At 46.3% G+C, this 12,128-nt stretch overlaps 1 pseudogene; it reads right to left on the bottom strand.

Annotated features, from left to right (window-relative positions):
• Positions 1 to 10,419, bottom strand: part of LOC136568504 (uncharacterized) — a 34,491-nt pseudogene extending 24,072 nt beyond the window's left edge.
• Positions 10,420 to 12,128: the final 1,709 nt, after the last annotated feature.

Raw genomic sequence — 12,128 nt, 5'->3', positions numbered from 1 at the left:
TTAAAGCAAGCAATGATATAATGTTATCTGTAGGCAGAAACACACTACATCCACACAGCTAACCTTGAATTTCTCTAATAAGCAGTCACGTCAAAATCTACAGTCTACTGAAAATACAAAGCTAGTTTTAACAAAAGCAAAAAATGTATGTGTGATTCAGTAAAATCTATTATCTAACATGAAGAGTTTGCATTCATAAAGACATTAAGGTTGGGACAAATTAAGCATTCCCTAGAAGCTCAAAATGAGACAAAGTTTTTTGACTATGAAATGGCATGAAAACATGCCGATTTGTTGTTGGTTATTTCTCTGTCACTTAGAAAATGTCACATACAGAAAACTTTTTCAGCTGTCTTTGACACAAAAGCTGTTCCTGTAAATTTGAATATAATGCCTTTTAGACCTTCATGACCAGCGCAACAAATAAACAGCTTTCAGAAAGCTTAACACCTAAATTTGCCAATTTTCCTTTACAGAAAGTATATAAAAGTTTATAAATCCAGGGCAGGAGCATTACAGCTATATTAACATCAACTCATTAACTGGATTCAATCTGTGAAGACTCTATAGCTGCTGCTGTCTCCAGGTGCCCTGCCAGGGCCCTGGACCAAGCTGCTGCAGCCACAGGGGAAGTGGGGGGGGAGGGGTCACAGAGGGCTGTGGAGCAGGGAAGTGGCAGTGCTGCTGGAGCCCCCCCAACCCACCAGGCAGCCCCTGGGACAAGGGTTCTGGCGAGGGTACATAAGGTGCAAACATTTCATCTAAAAATACATGAGGGGGAGCATCAGAGGTTGTACATATGAGGGGCTTTCTTAGGCTGATAATTGACAGGCATGGCCAATAACATGGGAATACCTGTGGAGGAATGGCTAAGTGACAGGGGCCACGTTCTGGACCAAGAATCGGGAGGATGCAGCTAATCTGGGTCCCTGTACCTGCAAAACACTGTGTCCTTGAGCATAGCTGTGGTACAATAACAAGTAGTGAGAGACACATGAGAAAAGAAAGATGTAACCCCTAAGGTAGAAGGTAATGGAGAGACAAGCGCCCGTATGACCTTTTTAAATGCTTTTTACAAAAGCGGGGATTACAGGGTATTGACCTGGGAAAAGAACTCCCGGGATTGCTTGCATATGGAGTTGCAAAAGGGTGCTTTGCAGATTCCAATCAGGTCTTTGAGGAGTTAGAGTGACGTAGGTTTGGGGATAAGTTGTGGGAAGCTGTGTTAGATGAGTGTAAAACTACAAAAAAGTTGTCTAAAACTTGGCGGATAGTTGCTAATGCACTAAAACAGTACCAGGCGGAGCAGAAGGCTGCTCAGGCAGCCTCGGCCCGATTGGGAATGCCTGTTCCTAGTGAGAATAGCGGGGCCTCAGCGTCTACGTCCTCTTATCCTCTGCCCCCAGCAACTACCACAGTGTATCTGCCGGCCTTCGCACCAGCCACCCAAGCCGCTCCTTCTGCGCCTCCGCTGGCAGCGAGGGATTGCTCCCCCCCTCCGGCTGGAGAGGACAGCAGGGAAAGAACAAAGGAAATGCTTGACCCCGAGGTGGTGCGAATTGCTAATGAAAGACGTAAGGCATGGTGAGAGATTACAGGAGAGGTGATAGTTGCAGGCGACCGAGCGGCTGCTGATGCCTTGCTTGAGGTGGCTTGTCCGGTGGTTTATGCACCAAATCCTGCCGGAGGCTTGCAAGCAACTATCACTACCTTAGATTGGAAGTGGCTAGCACAGCTCCGTGCCACTGTAAGTGAGTGTGGTATCCACGGAGAACCAACTCGTCAGATGCTCAATTATTTGTGGGGAGGAAACATACTGTTGCCATCGGATATTAAAAGCCTCATGAGGCTAGTGCTTACCCAGCATCAACAGTTGTTGTTTAACGCTCACTGGCAGGCTGCATGCCAAGAGTCTGTGGCTACCCTGAGACAGCCAGGGGATCCGCTATATGGAGTTACTTTAGAGGAACTTATGGAGATAGGGGCATACCTAAGAACGGAGGCGCAAGCACTAATCGGGCCCGAGAAGCTGAGGGAGGCTATGAGATTAGCCCGGGTGGGGCTCGATAGGGTGAAATCTCCAGGGGGTATTCCCTCACACATGGGAATTAAACAAGGAAGAGAAGAGCCATTTGGGTTGTTTATTGACAGAGTGGCGAATGCTATTCAGACAGCAGGGGTCCCTGAATATATGCACAGAGCACTACTAAAGCAATGTGCCCTACAAAATTGCAATCCCACCACTAGGGGTACACTTGTCACACTCCCTGGTACCTGGACTGTTGAGGAGGCTTTAGAACGAATGGCTCAAGTGCCGGTGGGGCCGCAGGCTATGTTAGTGGAAGCAGTAAGAGATTTGGGAAGTAATTTCAGGGAGCGGGCGCAGGCGACGCAGAGTCAGGTGTTGGCTGCCCTTGCCCCCTTGCAAGCATCAGTAAATTGGCTTCAAAGAAAAGGACCATCACGATTCCGATGCTTCCGCTGTGGAACTGCTGGCCATATGCACCGGGATTGTACAATGGGAGCTGTGTGGTGCCGGCGCTGCAAGTCCGATACACACTGTGAGTCAGCCTGCCAGCACGTCTCAGGAAACAGGAAGCCCAGCGGGAGGGGTCGCCCCGCTCTGACACAAGTGGCGGCCCAGAGCCCAAGCGCCTTCCCAGAACAAGCGCCTCCTCCCTCCACCCCACAACCAGCAGAAGCCTCGGGTTGGACCTGGCAACCTCAATAGACTGCACCTTAATAGACTGCAAACTACAGCATATCCCAACGGGGCTTAAGGGCCCTGCTACAGCCAGCGGACAAACCATGGGAGCTTTGTTGATTGGACGCTCGTCTGCCAGCATGTTGGAACTTACTATTCTTGTTGGACTAATTGATGCTGATTATACAGGTGAAATACAAATAATGGCACAAACATTATTCCCACTATTGTTTATTCTGGCTGGATCGCGAATTGCTCAATTAATCCCTTTGCCCCAATTAACCAGAGGGACTGTACCACTTGGCAAGCAGCAACGTGGTGAAGGTAGTTTTGGTTCCACAGGAACAATGGCATTGTTAACAGTGGACTTAAAACATCGTCCTAAAAAACATATTGACGTCCAGTATCAGGGTCAAACCATCACCCTGGTTGCGCTCCTAGACACTGGTGCAGACGTCAGCATCATAGGGATGCAGAAATGTCCACCCCAGTGGCCCACCCAGGCGGCAAATGCCACAGTAGCAGGAGTAGGAGGACTCACACTTGCACAGAAATCCCCTCTGCTGAAAATTATTATAGAGGGAAAGACTGTCACCTGTACAGTTTCTGTAATACCGCTCCCTGAGGGTGTCCACGCCTTGCTGGGCTGCGATGTGTTGACACAGTTGGGAATGGTCCTTACCACAGATCTCCCTTTATAGGGACGGCCATTGCATGGACTTTCCCGATCCCACTCCGATGGAAAACAGAGGACCCGGTGTGGGTTGGGCAATGGCCTTTAAAAGGGGAAAGTCTCATTCAGGCACACAAGCTGGTACAGGAGCAGTTTGACCATGGACATCTCTGGTTATCTGTTAGTCCTTGGAATACTCCTATTTTTGTGATCAAAAAGAAATCTGGAAAATATTGGCTCCTGCATGATCTACGTGCCGTCAATGATCAGATGCATAGTATGGGAGCCCTGCAGCCCGGATAGCTCAGTCAGTAGCTTTCTGGCTCCAGGGGTGGCAGCAGCAGGTACCCATGCCACCCTAAATAAGTTGGGATGCTGGCTTGCGAAGCAAACCAATGCCACTTCTATGGCGCTTTCTAGCCTTTTGCTTGATGTTGATTCTATTCGCCATGCAACGCTTCAAAATAGAGCTGCAATTGATTTTCTTTTGCTTGCACAAGGCCATGGTTGTGAAGAATTTGAAGACATGTGTTGCATGAACCTTTCTGACCATTTGCAGTCCATCCATTCCCAGCTCTCTGAGTTGCGGAGGTTAACCAGAAACCTACAGGTAGAATCGGGCTTTGGTATTGATGGATGGCTCAAATCTTTAGGCCTGGGATCATGGCTGCGCTCTATTGTTAAGGCTGGCATTATAGTAGGCATTATAGCTTTGTTGGTAGTATTAATTTTGCCTTGCTTTTGCATATGCTTACAAAATATGGTGCAAAGGATGATATCTGCTGCATTTAATCAAACATTGCTTGTGCAAAAAGAAAACAGGGGAATTGTGGAGGAATGGCTAAGTGACAGGGGCCACGTTCTGGACCAAGAATCGGGAGGATGCAGCTAATCTGGGTCCCTGTACCTGCAAAACACTGTGTCCTTGAGCATAGCTGTAGTACAATAACAAGTAGTGAGAGAGACATGAGAAAAGAAAGATGTAACCCCTAAGGTATGAGGAAGAGCTGATATCATAGTATAGCCAATAGATTGCTTAGCTTGCAGAATATGTATGAGCTTATTACTTGTTGTGCATAAAAGTCTGATGCTCTCTTCAATAAACGAAGCTTGCTAAGCACTCATATTGAGCGTCCAAGTTTCCCTCACCGCGACAAATATCTCCCCTTTTTAGGGCTTCTTTACTATATTTCTCTAATAATGTTGGAGGTTAATGAGACTGCAGCAGTAAATCAGGTAAAGGAATCCTGGGGAGAGGATAAGAATTAGCAAACACTTGAGCAGTGGTGGGAAACGCAGCAACTGAATCTTTTACAGGAGTTAAAGGAGGATAAAGATCAGGCTTTTTTCTCTGGATCAGTAGGAACAGGATCAAAAGGACTGCCAGGCCCTTGAGAGTATTCGTTTCCCAGTTCAGCGGGCACTTCTGCATAAACATTGCTAACACTAGAAGAAATCTCCAAATTTAAAATATCTGTGACAGGGCACTCACAAACTTTCTCAGCAGGCTGCAAAGTTTTTAGAGCAGTATGCACAGTTTTCCATGTAGATAACATATTGTCAGTGATTGGTTGTCCTTGTTTTTTCTGTGCCTATAACTTAGCTCCTACTTCTTACCACACTTTACCATTGTAGGAACCGTGGGGGGACAATACATTACAATTGTTATTCAACCCTACTAATAATGCAGCTAACATAGCTGCCCGAGTCTTAAATACCTGTTATTTCAAAATTCTCTGTAAAATCTCTAAATAAATCTTCTTCTCATTTGAAATATGAAATATGAATGAAATATGAATGCCTAGCTCATTGTTATGTGTTGGCATCATACTGGTCCAGCAAGTAGAGATGAAAGGTCAGGGATCCCCTCCATGTACAGCTCCATTCAAACTCAGTGGCTGCTACTGGAGATTCAGTGATTGTGTCCCAATGAGGGCACCATTTTGCAGCAGTTTGGAAAAAAACAGAGACCACTGCTTCTTCTAGCAGGTTCCATCTTTATTACACATACTTGTCACTTGTGAGCCGGGGTCGGGGCAGAACCAGGCGAGAGGCAGGATCGTAGAAAAGGCAAAGAAGGCTTTATTCAAAAGAAACGTGTGGTTTTTATAGTGGTACGATAGATTCTATTCTATTGGCTAACTAACAGAAACATCTTTCTCACACACTGTCCTTGAGAAGAACAGAAAAATAAAGTAGAAAAACAGCACCTGCAAATTGTTTAGAGTCAACAAGTCATCACATCTTTCCAGCTCCCTAAAACTTCTCACAAGCTGCTGTGAGAAATGCTTGCCATTTCTCTCTCTCTGTCCCATGGCATCCACACATACTTCAGTATTTATATGTTTCTGCTATGGGAAACTTTAGAGAAAGTTTTGGGAAAGCGCAGAAGGAAAGACAAAGTAGCTACACCACCAAGCATTCGTTAGAGCAGATGTTTCTGCCCTTATCAGCCATTCACTCAAACACGACACCTCCCAGTGTTCTGGGTGGTAAAAGAAAAGTATTCACACATGGTGTTTATGGCTGTAGTCATTCCTCTGGTATGCACCGTTCCCAAGAGAACAGAAAGCTTTTATCAAAGTCAAGATAAATGTCTGTATTGGTTTGTCATAGCCTGATTTGTGGTTGTAAGGGGGCCAAAAAGATGTCTCCTGTGAAAAGCTGCTGGAAGCTCCCACCATGTCCAGTAGAGCCAATGGCTGATGGCTCTGAAGATGGACATGCTGCTGGCCAAAACTGGGCCAATGAGAGAGGTTGGTAATGTCTCTATGATGACATATTTAATAAGAAAATCAGAACAAAGTCACAAGGTTTTTGCTCCTAGTCAGAGAAGAGCAGGACATGAGAACATGTGAGGGAAAACAAAATGGTGACACCAAGGTCAGTGGAGAAGGAGGGGGCGGAGATGCTCCAGGTGCCAGAGCCGAGATCCCTCTGCAGGCTGTGGTGAAGACCATGGTGAAGCAGGCTGCCCCCCTGCAGCCCATGGGGATCCACGGGGGATGCAGAGATCTACCTGCAGCCTGTGGGGGAAGTGCCCATGCTGGAGTGGGTGGATGCCTGGAGGAGGCTGTGATACAGTGGAAGACCCGGTGGAGAGAGGGGGCCCCTGCTTCCAGGCTGGAGCAGCCTGTACTTGGAGGACTGCACCCCGTGGAAGGAGAGACCCACATTGCAGCAGTTTTGGGAGGACTGTCTGCCTGTGGGGGGAGTTCACATTGCAGCAGGTGCGGTATAGCTGCTGCTCATGAGAGTGGACCATGGAGAAGTTCACTGAGAGCTGTCTCCTGTGGGAGGGACCTCACGGGCAAGGACTCTTCTCCCAGAGCAGCAGAAGAAAATCTTGGTGATGAATTGACCCAAAAACTCTCACACCCTGTCTCCCTGCACTGTTGGTGGGAAGGAAGGAGGGGCTGGGGGGAAAAGGTGTTTTAAGGGCTTATTTACTTGTCTTTATCCTCCTCTGATTCTGTTAGTAATAAAATTCACTTTGCAACTTAAGTTGAGCCTGTTTTGCCCTTGAAGTGTTTCTCCCGGTCCTTATCTCACTCATGAAGCATTTGTTAATTTTGGGGTTTTTTTTCCTTTTCCCTACTCTGCCCAGCTGTGCCAGGGGAGGGTTAGCAAGTGACTCTCGCTGCTGCCTGGCATTGGGCTAGTGTCAAACCACGACAATGTGACAAGCTGCTCTTTTTACATTGAGTTTTCAGCAAGGCCAGGATGCCCGGAGCAGGCTGAGCAGGCTGCTGCCTCTTCACAAAGGATACCAATTACAACCACAACAGTGCATCATTGGCAATACCGCACTAACTGAAATTTTGTCATCCCCATTCATGAGATGATCTGTGAATTGGATAGCCAGGGAATGGTCACTAAGACTCACTCCCCCTTCAATAGCCCTATATAGCCTGTGCATAAGTCTGATGGAGAATGGAGACTGACAGTGGATTATTGTGGCCTGAATGAAGTCACACCATCACTAAGTGCTGCTGTGCTGGACATTCTGGAATTTCAGTATGAACTGGAGTCCAAGGCAGCAAAATGGTGCCAATTATTGACATCGCCAATGTGTTTTTCTCCATTTGTCTAGTAGCAAAGTGCAGGCCACACTTTGCTTTCACCTGGAGGGGCATCCAGTACGCCTGAAACCGACTTCCCCAGGGATGATGTCCTGCAGCGACTGTATGGTTCGGTGTCCCCATTTTCTGTTTTTTGGGTTTTTTGTCCAGAGATGGGTCCTGTAGCTTTAAGCTAGGCCCAGAGAAAGAGGGAAGGGTGGAAGCATTGGAAATTCCTTTTGCTGCTTTATTAAAACCCGGAGATAAGTCTCTCCAAGTTCTCAGCTTTGCAGAGAGAGAGATGGGGAGTTTTCCTTTGCTTTTTTTGCTGGTTTTCCTCATTAGCTAAGGCAAAAAAGTTTTCCCATGACTGTGGCTTCTTATTCTGTGACCTTTCAGCTTCTCTCTGATCTGAAACACCAGGACAAGTGCCTGGAGGCACCCCAAGCTGCACTGTGGCCTGGACGCCAGGCCTGAGCCCTGGAGAGACTGGGTAGACTGAGACACATCCACAGAAGGACTCTCTGAACCACAGGACTCTCTGAATTTGCCATCTCTTCAGAACAGCAAGAGGTTTTATTGTTTAATATTAATCATTTTTCCATGCTTGTTAATACCTTGCTTGTTAAATAAACAGTTTTTTCCACTTTTCTCCAAGGAGATTTTCTCCTGAACTGGGTGGGGAAGTAGCTGACTGGAATCTGCCTTTTCAGAGGAGACATCTTTCAGAAGTTTCCTCCCAAATTTGTCTCAAACCAGGACAGATGGAAACACAGCCCTACTACTGCCATGGACTGATCCAGACTGCACTGGAAAAGGGTGAGACTCCAGAACACTTGCAATACACTAATGACATCATTGTATGGGGGAACATGGCATTGGAGGTTTTCAAGAAAGGGGAGACGATAATTCATATCCTCCTGAAGGCCAGTTTTGTCATTAAACAATGTAAGGTCAAGGGACCTGCCCAGGAATTCAGCTTTTAGGAGCAGAATATCAAGATGGACATCATCAAATTCCAATGGATGTGGTCAACAAAATAGCAGCTATGTCCCCACCTGTAGGACAGATATTTCTGTTCTTGTGAGCCAGCGAAGGCTTCCTGAAGATAAAGAAAGCCTCATATCTCTCTCAAGGAAGGTACCAAGGCTATCACCATGACAATGGGAAGAAAGAAAGAAAGTAAAAAGATATGGACTTTGGTTGGCTCACAGAGTGACGTGGCTCCTTTTCACCTATTGAGAGTTTTGTTTCTTTTTTATGGCAAATGGGCAGTGTATGTGTTTGCTAAGTAAATGTAAATATCTTGTAAAACTATAAAGGCAACATGTTGCTTTAATAAATAGATCTATACAGCCATCTGATGGAGTCCTGGTGCTTTGCGCTGACTGGGGCTCTGTAGCAACATCTGGTGCCTGCCACTGTGATTGCAACAGGACTGAAAAAAAAGGAAAAAAACCCCAAAAACACAAGAGAGAAAAAAGTTGAAGGGTACCCTACATATGTGAAGGCAGTAAGAAGGCTGTGGAGGTCCGGACCTAATTCAGACGTCTGATTTGAGGTAAGTGATTGGGAAAAATAATGGGAAATAATTTATCAAATGAGGAAAAGACTGTTTTGTCCACGTGGAAAGCTTTATTGAAAAGGAAAAATGTTCAAGCTTCTGATTATGCCCTTCATAGTTTACTGATATGGTGTAAATCACAGGACTTTGAAGCTGATGCCGATACTGCTTTCAGTGTCCGGGAATGGAAAAATGTTGGGAAGAGACTATGGGAAGTGATATCTAAGGGGGATAAGACTGTTGTTGATTTGGCCTCTACCTGGAGATTGTTGTATGAGGCTTTGAAGGAATGGAAAGCAGAACAAGATAGAGGGGAGGAACTGGAGGAAGAGGAATTAGAGCAAGAAATGGAAGTAGAGGAACAGGAAGAAGATGGAGCAGAGCCTGTCTATGTATCTCCCCTTGAGGAGTCCGCTGCCGTTGCTGTGGAGGCTCCCCCCAGTGTTTGCTATCGTGACAATCAAACGGCAGGCTGACTGCTCCTTGGTATTCATCTCCAAAAGACTATATTAAACTGGTGTATATTGTGCCTGCTCAGCCATTAGTTGAACTGAGTACTAAGTCAAAGTACATTACGCCTGCACAGCAATTAGCCGAAATGAAGTTAAAGAAGCAACAAAGTGAAAAACAGGCTCGGTCATTGGCCCTTCTGGGCCATTTGCTGCCCCCTCACCCTCCCATAGTTCGGTTGTTCCCCCCACCCCGCTTCCCCTTGAGCTGTCTGCCCCTTCTGTGCCCCCCTTCGAGTCGTCTGCCTCTGCTCCACCCCCTGTTGAGCTGTCTGCCCCCCCCTCCCTCCTGAACTGGCTAAACAAATGCAATCTTTAACGTTAGGTCCTTCTTTGCCTAGTGGTAGTTCTGAGGATGAACTGTAGGTGATAAGTACATCTAAAAAGATGCAGGGATCTGTTTCTGTTAGATCTTATAGCAGATCCAGGCCTGCTGTTTCTTGGACTCTGCCTCTCTGCCAGGTGGCTGTGACTCCTCGACACATTTTGCAATTTTGGGAGCATGTGAGAATGAAAGCAGCTGAAGTGGGAGATTGAAATTTGTTAGAGAAAATAGGTCCACCTAAAAGGATGGAGATGAATGCTGCTGCTGCTTCTGGTGGCCTGTGGCTTTTCCTGTTTTCAAAGCTGCTCCTAATTCGGGACAACAAGATAGCCATCAGGTTTTTGCATGGAGGGTTGTGCAGGATCTCCAGGCAAAAGTAGATCAGTATGGTGTTAACTCTTCTCAGGTGATGCAAGTGATTCGTGTTCTAAATGCTGATATACTTGCACCTTATGATATTGTTCACCTTGCTATGATTCTGTTTCAACCAGTGCAGTATGGTGTGTTTCAAGCTACCTGGAAACAAATGGTTGAAAGAGCAGCATTGGACAAAATGCAGTTACCTCAGCATGATCCACGTCATGCTGTGGGAGTTGATGCCTTTCTAGGCAATGGACCGTTCTCTAACCTGGATTTACAGGCAAGATGGGACCCTCTGGTTCTGGCACAGGCCCAGCAGCTGCGTATGAGTGCCTTACTCAAAACAACGGAGATGGCAGCTCCTAAACCTAGGTATATTACCATCCAGCAAGGGGTGAAGGAACTTTTTCTCCAGTTTGTGGAGAGGGTTGCTGCAGCCCTTGAGAAGCAAGTAGAAGGTGATAAGTTGAAGCAAATTTTATGCAGACAGCCCAGGACAACGTGAATGAGGATTGCAGGCAAATTATTGATTCTTTACCAGGCGATCCCTCGCTGTCTGATATTGTAGTTGTGTGCTCAAAGGTTGGTTCAGTTGAGCACAAAATGGCTGCTCTGGCAGCAGTCATGAAGTCTTTACCCAGATGTTCTGCTTGTGAAGAATCAGAGCATGTGAAGGCACAATGCCCTCAAACTGCTGGACGATGTGTACATTCTAGGGTAATTTGGACCAATAAAGTGCCTTGTTATCGTTGTGGTAACTTTGGCCACATTGCTAAACTATGTAAGTGTCCTGGTTTAGGACAAATTTGGGAGAAAACCTGCAAAGGGGGGCCCTCCAGAAAGCAAACCCACACGGCCCCTTCCCCCAACCGGTTCGGGAAGGATTCCTCAGGGAGAAGTGGAAAGAACCTGTTTATTTAACAGGTGCAGCACACAAAATGAACAATACCAGATGACACCACTCTTTCACCGCTCTGAAAAAGATGACAAATTCAGAAAGTCTCTCTTGGGAGTGGTCATTCTGTTATCCGTCCCTCCGGCACTGGGAATGCCTGCTGCAGGCCACAAAGTGCAAACTCTCAGTATTTCCCAGGTCCCAGTCCGGACCAGGTTTGAGTGGTTCCAAGAAAAGGGAAAGAAAAACAGTCCAAGGAAAATTTGGACTGCCTAGCTAAACTAACTAACAAGCAGAAGCAAAAGCACGAGCAAAGCAGGAGCAAGAGCAAATAGAAAGCAAGCGCAAAAAAGTAAAAGCAGCCCTATGTACTGCCCTGTCTCTGTGTCCCACCAACTGTGGGAGAGTGAGCAGGTTTATAACAAAACAAAATGATACTACGCTCTTCAGAGCCAGTCTTGAAGGCACAGAAAGTAATATCCAGCATAAACAGAACAAACGACTGGGGACACAAGCATCATAACGTCACCCTAGGACAGTAAGTCACGATCTTTTTCAGGTGGTCAACAAACGCTGGGAAACTGGAAGAAGAACATGAAGGGGCATGTGGAGACACAAATACTCCAATGACAATCACGAGCCCTGCCAGCACTGCAAAGCTCGTTATTTGTGAACGATACAAAGGGGCCACAAGAGGTTTGGCAGGTGTCGCTGTCGAGGCGGTCACGACATAAAGCAGAGACCACAAGCAGTCTCAGTTGGCAACACTTTATTATTGAATATGGCTGCTTTTTATACACTTTCCAATTGTTTATCCTTCTTCTATCTTTACTATTGGCCACAATAAATCAACATAATACTATTGGTGAGAAGTTATGGTGACTTAATTAACTTTCTAAAAATGTTTCATCCAGCTGCAAAGTTCTTCTATCTTTCTTCCCTCGGTCTCCTTGGCTACAGCCTTGGAGAGAGCTCCTTATCAGTTTCTTCTTACTTCTCAGCTTCTTCTCGCTCCTTTAGCTAACAGGCCCGCTGTT

The sequence above is a fragment of the Molothrus aeneus genome, chromosome W (assembly GCF_037042795.1).
Source record: "Molothrus aeneus isolate 106 chromosome W, BPBGC_Maene_1.0, whole genome shotgun sequence".
NCBI classification, from domain to species: Eukaryota; Metazoa; Chordata; class Aves; order Passeriformes; family Icteridae; genus Molothrus; species Molothrus aeneus.
The sequence above is the reverse complement of the archived record's forward strand: the minus strand, read 5'-3'. Positions and strand labels throughout refer to the sequence as shown.